Source organism: Heloderma suspectum, chromosome 6 (genome assembly GCF_057233095.1).
Source record: "Heloderma suspectum isolate Gila_16-S chromosome 6, 16-S_ref, whole genome shotgun sequence".
Classification (NCBI taxonomy): Eukaryota; Metazoa; Chordata; class Lepidosauria; order Squamata; family Helodermatidae; genus Heloderma; species Heloderma suspectum.
The window spans coordinates 46979320-46991325 of NC_139463.1; positions in this window are offsets into that span (position 1 = coordinate 46979320).

Sequence of the window (12006 nt, forward strand, 5' to 3'; positions counted from 1 at the left end):
ATTCGGCCGGAGCCAAGTTCTTCTGTACAACTTACTGGAGCTCTGTCCTTCTCTGTATCCAGCCTTCCTACATACTCTGTACAAATAATATGTCATTCATCTGATGAAGTGGACTCTAGTCCATGCCGTAATATTTTGTTTAGTTGTTAAGGTGCTCCAAGAGGCTTTGATGTTCTTGCACAAATAATGACACTGCCTTTTTTCAGTTTTTTTCCTGTTGCACAATGACCCAGCAAGTTATGACAGTCCCTCTGACTGTGGGAGTTTTATTAAAACTACATGAAAATCTGTTTACATAAATGATAGTGTGCCCCCTTGGAAGTGCCTCTCAGATTACCTCTATGTTGCTTTCAAACCCAACCTTTTCCACGAAGGCTTTGATTTCCTCTTGTCCCTATAGCTTACTGTAAGTAACGGTGCAATCCTGAATTCCTTTACTGGAGAGTGAGCTCCATCGGGCCTCTTCATGACCCCATGGACCATAGCACGCCAGGCCTTCCTGTCCTGCGCTCTCTCCCGGAGCGTGCTCAAGTCCATATTCATTGCATCGGTGATGCTATCTAGCCATCTCATCCTCTGCCGTCCCCTTCTCCTTTTGCCTTCAATCTTTCCCAGCATCAGGGTCTTTTCCAGGGAGTTTTCTCTTCGCATTAGGTGCCCAAAATATTTGAGCTTCAGCTTCAGTATCTGTCCTTCCAGTGAGCACTCAGGGTTGGTTTCCTTTAGGATTGACTGGTTTGACCTCCTTGCGATCCAGGGGGCTCATAAGAGTCTTTTCCAGCACCACAGTTTGAAAGCATCGATTCTTTGGCGCTCAGCCTGCCTTATAGTCCAGCTCTCACAGCCATACGTTGCTACTGGGAAAACCATAGCTTTGATTAGACGAACCTTTGTCGGCAAGGTGATGTCTCTGCTTCTGACTATGCTGTCTAGGTTTGCCATAGCTTTCCTCCCAAGGAGCAAGCATCTTTTAATTTCATGGCTACAGTCACCGTCTGTGGTGATCTTGGAGCCCAAGAAAATAAAATGTGTCACTGCTTCCTGGCATAGAAGGGGAAGAAATGGAAGTGATGGGGCCAGATGCCATGATCCTAGTTTTTTTAATGTTGAGTTTCAAACCAGCTTTTGCACTCTCCGATTTCACCCTCAACAAGAGGATCTTTAGATCCTCTTCACTTTCTGCCATTAGGGTGGTATCGTCTACGTATCTGAGGTTGTTGATAATTCTCCTGGCAATCTTAATTCCGACCTCTGATTCATCCAACCTGGCGTTTCTCATGATGTACTCTGCATATAAGTTAAATAAGCAGGGCAACAATATACAGCCTTGTCATACTCCTTTCCCAATTTTGAACCAATCGGTTGTTCCATGTCCGCTTCTTACTGTTGCTTCTTGACCCTCGTACAGGTTTCTCAGGAGACAGGTAAGGTGGTCTGGTACTCCCATCTCTTTAAGAATTTGCCAGAGTTTGTTGTGATCCACAAACTTTAGCATTCCAATCCCCTATGATGAAGGGGACATCTTTTTTTGGTGTTAGTTCTAGAAGGTGTTGTAGGTCTTCATAGAACCGATCAACCTCAGCTTCTTCAGCCTCAGTGGTTGGGGCATAGACTTGAATTACTGTGAGGTTGAATGGTTTGCCTTGGATTCGTACTGAGATCATTCTATCGCTTTTGAGATTGTACCCCAGTACATTGCAGGAATATGCTAATATTTAAAAAGAAAAGTGAAAAAGCTCAAAGTAAATAGCATTTTTTAAAAAACCAGCTAAAATGGCACCAACCAGAAAGGTAATAGTGAAGATGTATGGAGGTGGAACATTTTGCCCTATAGGTATGGGAGAAGAAGTAGAAACAGCTTGGTAAGCTGCCACCATCTAGTTCCTAGTGGTGGCCTTTCCCCTCCCGCAACTGCCCCCAGAAGGGTGTCTGAGGAAACATCTTGCCCTGAAGGGATGGGAGAAGAAACAGATTAGGCTTGAACTCAAAAGAAGGGAAAGAAAAGATTAACAGACTAACAAAGAACAGGAAGCCCAGAAGGACAATGGATACAATATATTCAATTGATATATTTCCATCCACTAGGCAACTGAAGTATCATCAACATGCTTCCCCCTCCCCCACTCTCCCTCCCAATTCCTTTTCTTGTGTCTTGTGACTTTTTAGATTGTGAGCCTAAGGGCAGGAACTGTCTGATTGTTGATTCTTTTGCTCTGGGAGTCTTCCTACTGAGGAGCAGAATATAAAAGCTTTGAATAAACAAATAGGGGCCGATCCTATGGGATCTGCCCTTGATAGATCCTATGGGATCTGCCCTTGGTACACATAAGCTTCCAAAGTAAGAGGCTTACGACTATACAGTGCAGAGCGAGAGGCGCAACATTTCAGCTAGATGTGCTTTTTCACCCATCTAGCTGGGGCGTCACAGAGGGGGAGGGAAGGAGGCTGGAGTCCAACCTCTCCAGGCCCCTCCCCACCCATGGGAACACCCCCTTTACCTCCTCTCCAAGGTGGTTCTCTCTGCACCACCTACGAGGTGGAGGGGACGGGGAGGTCAGATTCCTGGGTCTGAGGTCAGAGCGCTGTCCAGGAATCTGCCATATCGTATGCTCCCCTGACTCTGTCTAGGGGCCATAAGATTGCTCCCTAAATAAATAGATGTGAAGGGATATGTTCACCCACTTGATAAGCCACTCCACATGTCAAAACTGCACCTTTTAGATTTTTTGTGGTCTGATAAAAGATGGAAGGAGTACAGGGAAAATACAGGGGGATAAGAACTTGATGATGACATCAGCCCCTTTCAGAAATTAGCCTACATGTGTTCAAAGAACATGTGGTAGGACAAGCGGGACTTTGTGCGCTGGCCCTACCTAGCCCCAACTTCACCATCATCACTAGCTTAATTCCCAGACATGTTGGGCAGGCGGTCTGAAGGGGAAACCTATGTATGACCATAAGAACATACAAAGAGCCATGCTGGTTCAGACCAAGGATTCTTCTAGTCCAGCATTCTGTTCACGCAGTGGCCAACCAGCTGCCCATGGGAAACCCACAAACAGGACATGAGTGCAACAGCACCCTGCTGCCCATGTTCCCCAGCAACTGGTGTAAATAGGCATATTGCCTCTGATTCTGGAGGTAGCATATAGCCATCATGACTAGTAGTAGTTGATAGCCTTATCCTCCATGAATGTATCCAATACCCTTTTAAAGCCATTCAAATTGGTGGCCATCACTACATCTTGTGTAAGTGAATTCCATAGTTTAACTATGAGCTATGTGAAGAAGTACTTTTATCTGTCCTGAATCGCACACCAATCAGCTTAATGGGATAAACCTGGGTTCTAGTATTATGAGAGACAGAGTCAGCTGAAAGTGAGTTGGCTCGCTTTTCCATGTGATCAAAAGCCTGTACTTAGCCACAAAGCTTACTAGTGATATCTTAGGCTAGCCTTCCTCACAAGGTTGTTGTGAAAATAAAGGAAGACCATGTATCCTGCCCTGAGCTCCTTGGAGGAAGGGTGGGATAAAAATGGAAGAATAAGGCAGGAGTCCTATCCATACTTATTTCAGAGTAATTTCCATTGAACTTAGTGCTTTCTTGCTTCCAAGTAAACATGAATGGGGGTTGGGACTGTCTCTAAGAGTGCAATGCTTTACATGTCTACTCCTAAGGAAGTCCCACTGAATTCAATAGATCTTACTCCTAGATAAGTGCATACAGGATGGCAGCCTAAGGTACTTCCGGACGAGACTTTTATTGTGCAATCACACTGCCTCTTTCACAGAATTTTAGGGTGGTCCACACAAGTGGTCTGTTTGCATGACACGAGGTGAAAGAGTTATACAATCTGAAGAGAAACCAGGCTGTGGCACTTGGGGGGGAGGGTGCAGCTGCCATTTTGAATACGCAACCCCCTCTTGGGGGTTGTCATGTCATGCAAACGAAGCAAGTGTGGGTTATGTGAAGGTTAAACAACACTGGCATAACTCATTTTCTGTTTTAGGATTATGCAAGGTTGTTTAACCCTCGCATTGCCCATCCTCTCCGGGTTCACACAATATGGCAACCCCCAAGCAGGGTTTGCATATTTAATGTGGTACCTGCAGGTGCTGCAGCTGGTCTAGCCACAGCATGTAGTCTTAACCCGGTCAGTGTCTTCAATTTGTAACCCTCCCATGTTTGCCCACCATTTCTTACAAGAAAGAATTCATTCAAAATGAAAAGACTGAATAGCTGCACAATGCCTTGTGATGGTTAGCGCAAGGAGCCCTCTGTCTGGAAGCACCTCAAGTCTCTCTTTTTGAAGATCTCTCATAGAGTGAGTTGTTATCAAGTTCAGACATTTCAATCTCCAAAAGAAGTGCGTATTTGGTATCATTTGAAGCATAGTTACAGTGTTCTTTTTGGTGTAAGCGAACTGGGCACTGAGGAGTTGCTCTCCATATTAGCTTGCTTAATAAGTGTCACATTTCAAACCCTACTTATTTTCCTACTCCAGAATGATATCTGCAAAAGGAATTGTAGCATTTGAAGCAGCCATAAAAGAGTAGGATGCTCTCTAGGCCAATGACATCAACTTCACTCTGTTGCAACATTCTACTTTAGCCTTCAGTTCTTTCTTGATCTTTCAGCCATTGCTAATTACTTGTTCACAGAGAGCACAGCTACTTCCACAGCATTACTAATTATAGCAGCCCCACACCCCAACCTAGTACCCTCCAGATGTTTTGGATTACTGCTCCCAGCATTCCTTACCATTGGCTGTGCTGGCTGGGGCTGAGGGGAGTTGAAGTCCAAAACATCTGGAGGGCTCCAAGTTGGGAAAGGCTTTATTATAGGATAGATGATAGAGCTGTGAGGATCAGACAAAGGTGAAACTTCTAGGTGAGTCTGGACTCCCACAGGAGAGCCTGAAAGGTACTCCAGTTGAGTAGTATACACTAACATCCTTTTCTGAACCTCTATTCCTGTGTGTGTAGAGGGGTGCTATGCAAGCCCAATTAAGGGCACAATCCCATGCACTTTTAGACAGAAAGAAGCCCTACAACTTGCAGCATTCTGGGAGTTGTAGGGCTTTTTTCTGTCTAAAAGTGCATAGGATTGTGCCCTAAGTAGACAAGGACAGGAGCTTCTATAGCAAATACCTTATTAATCTGTCCAGAATAATAGAGCTCTCAGCCTGATCATGTGCATGTTTACTTGCACGTAGGTCCTATTAAGTTCAGTGAAATGTACTCCCAATATATGTCCATATGATTATGGCCTTTGCAGATTACTGGACAAAGATGTTAATGTCCTGCTTCCCTATGCCATTCCATGTCCAAAAAACAAAACAAAACCTGAGCAGATACAGGTGACTAATCAATACTGACAGGGAGTTTTAGGAAATTTTCCATTTTATATCATCCCAGAATTACGAGACTGAATAGTATTGGACTTCACCTACAGTGTGGGAAAACAGGAAGGATGGTCTTTGTCAACACTCTACCTGGATATAACAATCAGATTTACGTACACAAGTGCCTGTGGGCAGCCATGAGAATTTTTTACTCCCCCCACCCATGCCGCCTTTGAATAATGGCCCTCATAGCATATCACAAACTGCTTTTGTAATGCTCCTGAGTTTTGAAAGTAGTTTTCAGGGGAGTGGGGAAGCACAAGTCCAAAGGACGTAGGTTCACAGTTCTCTGGAACCTGGCCAAAACTTTTTAAAGATACTTGGATGCTGTGGATGGGGACTGAATTATATTTTGTAGCCCTCTTCTCTCTCAGAATGCACTGTCAATGTTGGTATGGTCCTTTCCATGTGTGAGGCCCAGGGCAATTGCTCTCCTGAAAAAAGGCCTGATCCTGGTCTTTGTCTCTGGATTAAGGATAGCCAACTTCTTAAGCCTGAGGGGCTAGTTGCTTTAGCACTCAGCTGCTGAGAGCACTGGTTCATTAGAACTGGTATTATAAAAGTAAAGGATATATTTCAACAGATTATTTGCCTGTCTATTTTATATATACTGCCCAGTGATTGTCAGTTCAAGTTACATTATTTTAGCACTACCTGTAGTCACTCTAGACACAGTGGCTGTTTGTTTCTGTTCAAACAACCACAAAGAAAAAATACTCTTTTCCATTGCACAGGGACTCTCCCAGTGGTAATTCTGAATTCTTTTATAGAAACAGTTATTTTGAACAGGCCCACACCACGCATCTATGCAAATAATACCTTCCACGTGCTATAGAGTTTATTGGTAGGGTTAGTGTGTGGGTAGCACTATACTGGCATGAACTAGCAATAATTATATTTGACTGGAACTGCATGCAGACAAAACAAAAGCCATTACTACTGGGTCGGGAACCTATCTGATTGATGAAAAAAGGTGCAAGTAAAATGTACTGGTTACCATTTCTAAAGCATTTTAAAACGCTTGCAGCTCACACTAGGCCATCTCAGTCTGAATCAATATTGATAGATTAGGCTGCTCAAGTGAAATCCATTGATAAGTCCCCATTACTGCTGCATCCTGGTTTAATAGTACATCTTCTATTTTTTTCTGCATGCTTCTCTCAATAAGTGAAGAGTTTGGTGGACAGTTGTATAAGGAAATAAAGTTAGTTTTTGTTGTCAAGCCCAATCTGTATATTTCAAGTGTAAGCATCAATTAAAATTGCAAAATAGAAATCTGTTTTGATCCATCATCTTTACTCCCCAAAACCACATTCCTCTGTACATGTCCTCAGTTTTAAACTCAATGAGTTTATATGAAGGGGGCATTTTATTTTTCTTTCTTCAATAAAATATTTAAAAACTACAATAAAAATAAAGTTTAAAACATCCTCAAGTCTCTTGAGTATTACTTTCTTTATCTTAGTTTTATTTTGGGGTATTATTTAATCATCAAATTGCTGTCATTCTGGTTGGTTTGTTTTTTAACCCTCTTAAAATGGCTTAGCTGTACCAAGTGAAGGAAGAATCAGATTGACTATGGGTACGATCAACTCCTGCTGAGTGTGATGTCCAAATCCAGACTGCTGGGTTTTTTAAGGGCTAAACAACCCTGCAGTTAACCTGTGGTTTGTTGTTGGGTTAACCTCTCGGTTTAGCCCCTAAAAAATCCAGCAGTCTGGGTTTGGATGTTATGCTCAGCAGGAGCTGATCATAGGTTGCTGTATAACAGCAGAAGAGGCAAGCATGCTGCAGGCAGTGCACCCTCTCTCCCATTCATCCCATGGTCATGTGTGAACAGCCCCATAGTGTCCAGTTTTGAACATCATGTAGCACTCCCCAATCAAGTAAAAAAGGCTGTGGAAGACAGGCACACCACAGCAAATCTTGCATTAATTAATCCACAATTTGCCACTGCTACATGTGAACTGGGTCTATATTGCTAGGGATAAGTTAGACTGCAGCTAGATTTATGGATATCTAGAAACATATATTTCTCTCCACTATAGATATAAGCAAGTAAATGAAATAGATAAGTTGACAAAATTATATGTTCATTTCAGAGTGTATTGTGTTTCTGTACTTGCTTCATTCCTAGAAAATAATACCTTTGGCAATGTTGTTGGACCAAGCAATAATAGCATCACATTTGCTCCTCTATATGTTGACTTGTATGGGGGTACCAGACCACCTTACCTGTCTCCTGAGAAACCTGTACAAGGGTCAAGAAGCAACAGTAAGAACCACACATGGAACAACCGATTGGTTCAAAATTGGGAAAGGAGTACGACAAGGCTGTATATTGTCGCCCTGCCTATTTAACTTATATGCAGAGTACATCATGAGAAACGCCAGGTTGGATGAATCACAGGTCGGAATTAAGATTGCCGGGAGAATTATCAACAACCTCAGATACCACCCTAATGGCAGAAAGTGAAGAGGATCTCAGGAGCCTCTTGTTGAGGGTGAAAGAGGAGAGTGCAAAAGCTGGTTTGAAACTCAACATTAAAAAAACTAGGATCATGGCATTTGGCCCCATCACTTCCTGGCATATAGAAGGGGAAGAAATGGAAGCAGTGACAGATTTTATTTTCTTGGGCTCCAAGATCACCGCAGACGGTGACTGTAGCCATGAAATTAAAAGATGCTTGCTCCTTGGGAGGAAAGCTATGGCAAACCTAGACAGCATAGTCAGAAGCAGAGACATCACCTTGCCGACAAAGGTCCGTCTAATCAAAGCTATGGTTTTCCCAGTAGTAACGTATGGCTGTGAGAGCTGGACTATAAGGCAGGCTGAACGCTGAAGAATTGATGCTTTCGAACTGTGGTGCTGGAGAAGACTCTTACGAGTCCCCTGGACTGCAAGGAGGTCAAATCAGTCAATCCTAAAGGAAATCAACCCTGAGTGCTCATTGGAAGGGCAGATACTGAAACTAAAGCTCAAATATTTTGGCCACCTAATGCGAAGAGAAAACTCCCTGGAAGAGACCCTGAGGCTGGGAAAGACTGAAGGCAAAAGGAGAAGGGGACGGCAGAGGATGAGATGGCTAGATAGCATCACCGATGCAATGAATATGGACTTGAGCATGCTCCGGGAGAGAGTGCAGGACAGGAAGGCCTGGCGTGCTATGGTCCATGGGGTCACGAAGAGTCGGACACGACTGAACAACAACAACATGTTGACTTGTTAGTAAGCATCACTGATTTCAGTGGAAGTTGCTTTAAACAAGTGTGCTGAGGCTTGCATAACCAGGAAAATATGATTAAGGCTGCAAAACCACATCTGGGTTTCTTTCTAAAAGCATGGACATGACTAGCTTACTAGTATTTCTATTCTAGTAGTTGCACCATTTATCTTTCTAGTAATTTTACCATTTTACATCACTATAACATGTCGGCATTTTTTAGGAAATCTTTACTGTCAAACAAGTCCAACCCTTTTTGGTGTCAACCACATGCACAACACTTGTTTGGAGAGAGGTGGGAGGCTTGGACAAGTCATCCCCAGCTATCCACCCTCTCTGTGTGGGTAGCTATCCTCAGGGGGAGGCCTCACCTCCCTTGTCACTGTCTGCTGCTGCTGCTCCTCCTTGCCATTGCTACCACCTGCTCTTTTGTCAGAGAGCAAGCAGCTGGTGGCAGTTCCTCCTCCTTCTCGTTGCCACCATCATTAAGTGGGAGGCAGTGATGAGGAGGAGATGCAACTAGTCCAAGGAGCTCTTAATGGTGAACCCCTGCTGGGGTGTGGGCCTTGGCAGGCACCATGCTAACCCCTGATATTGGCTCTGGTCATACTGATGCAAAATGGCCTATGCAAACTTTTGTGAGTGTAGTTGTTACCCATTTGTTAAGCAAGTTCTAATGATGAGAGCTGGTATAACATAGTAGCTACATAATGAGAGCTGTAAGGTCCCTGGTTCAAGCCAACAACTCTCGGCTTCAGCCTTCCAATCAGCAATATGGGGATGATAAGGACTAAAAGGGTACTTTGTCCCATGTGAACCTGCCTGTGCTTCGAGATAGACTGGTGAGGCCCTTCTCTGGATTTTCCCAGCAGCTGAGATCAAGTGAGTAATACTGAGGATTGGGCCTTTTCAGTGGTGGCCCTGTGTTTATGGAATGCCCTCTTTGCTTTGGTATATCTGGTGCTTGCACTAATGATTTTTCAGTACCATGCGAAAAAAGTTTTGTTCACCTGGATATCTTAAACCTGCACATTTGAATCTTACTGGTGCTGGTTTTGAAATCTGCCTTTTACACTACAACCCTATGAATTCTTACTCAGAAGTAAGTCCCACTGAGTTCAATGGAGCTTACTCCCAGGCAGGTGGGTGCAGGATTGCAGCTGGGCAGGGCAATCTTAATTGGGGCCAAGCTGGAGAGGAGTAGAACAGTGGATCTACCAACTCATCCTCAGCCTAGCTGGCTTGGCCAGGGCACAGTGGGGTGGGGGTGGGGGTCAGGTTCAAGGAGTTTTTACACTGGGCTGTTGGGCCTGGATTGGGCCCATCTGGAAAAATGGAACAGCTTTGATTTCAGTCTCCTCCCACGCAGCCCATGGAACACCCATTTTAGCTATTGTATCTGCTACTGGTGCTTTAAGCTAAAATATGCTGGTATGCTTGGTATTCTGCCCCCTCCCATTTTGCCTTCTGCCCTACCCACCACTGGAATGTGGTCCCCAAGAACCTCTCCAAAATTAAATTCAACTCTCAGATTGAAATAGGTTCAACATCCCTGATTTAGAGCATAACAGGTATTTCCTTGGATTGCCTGGGAAGGCCTAAGAGAAACTGCACCCTGATAGTGTAAGCCCAATTCATTTTATTAGGGTCAAAAGCTATACATTCAGGATTGCAGAAAATGTTACCAAACACTGAGAGAGAAAGAGAGAGAGAGAGACCTAGAGGGTACATGAACTATTATTTACGCACAGCAAAGAACTAAGAAGGTGTGGTTGATTTCCTTATCCGCACCCATGACAAATTGTAACATTTGAACCAATAAGCCATCTTATTAATATTTCCTTTCTTGCCCTGAAAACTATTCTGCTCTTTGAGTTTCCATCCATAAAAATAAATGGGATTCCAATTCCATGAATTGAACTTCAGTAAACTGCTGCAGGGCATGCACTCACTGATTACCATCAGTCTGCCTGCAACCAAGAAGTCCATATAATGAGCCTGTTTCCATGTCAAAACAGCTCACTATGGCTTAATTTATCTGCAGGGGCTGTTGTGTTGTGCCAGGCCCTGTGGGCACCTGGCATGTCCTGCCCAGGTGGCAGAGATTGTTTGACAGTTAGACAACCCTCAAAAAACACTAAAACAAGTTATGGGTTATTGAGGGTTGTAAAAAATGATCACTGCCTTCTCCCAGGCTGTAATCTTAAACTGCTTCCTTATGAGGGAGTTCCATGAAAACCAAGGGACTTTGTTCCAAGTAACTGTCTTTGCAGATTTATGGGGAAATCTGCAAACCCTCCAAGCTGGGACTGAGTAGATTAGCCGTGTTTTCTCAGGCATAGAAGGCATAGGGAAGGAGCAGCCCAATAATGTGAGATTATTTTTGAAACAATTGTGCCCTGTTAAAGGCAAAGTAGATTTGATGAAAGCATCGTGATCTTGTGTAGTCTCTTCACCTGCTCCTTAAAATGCTATTGGTCACTCAGATGTAGACTTCCTAATTATCAGTATGTTACTACTGTGATTAATAAACTGTGTTCTATCAGGTGACCAGTACAGAGATTTGACCCCTTCATGGATCACTGCCTTGTTGTGGCGAAGGGGCTTGCATAACTCAGTGAAGCCATAAGCTATGCCGTGCAGGGCCACCCAAGATGGACAGGTCATGGCAGAGAGTTCTGACAAAATGTGGTCCACTGGAGAAGGAAATGGCAACCCACTCCAGTATTCTTGCCAAGAAAACCCCATGGAACGTATCACAAGGCTAAAAGATATGACACCGGAAGATGAGCCCCTCAGGTCGGAAAGTGTCCAATATACTACTGGGGAAGAGCAGAGGGTATTTCCAAGTAGCGCCAGAAAGAGTGAAGCGGCTGGGCCAAAGCCGAAAGGACACTCAGCTGTGGATGTGTCTGGTGGTGAAAAGAAAATCCGATGCTGTAAAGAACAATATTGTTTAGGAACCTGGAATGTCAGATCAATGAATCAAGGTAAGCTGGAGGTGGTCAAACATGAGATGGCAAGATTGAACATCGACATCTTGGGAATCAGTGAACTAAAATGGACAGGCATGGGCGAATTTAATTCAAGTGACCATCATATCTACTACTGTGGGCAAGAATCCCGTAGAAGAAATGGAGTAGCACTCATAGTCAACAAAAGGGTGGGAAAAGCAGTACTGGGGTACAATCTTAAAAATGATAGAATGATCTCAGTACGAATCCAAGGCAAACCATTCAACCTCACAGTAATTCAAGTCTATGCCCCAACCACTGATGCCGAAGAAGCTGAGGTTGATCGGTTCTATGAAGACCTACAACACCTTCTAGAACTAACACCAAAAAAAGATGTCCTCTTCATCATAGGGGATTGGAATG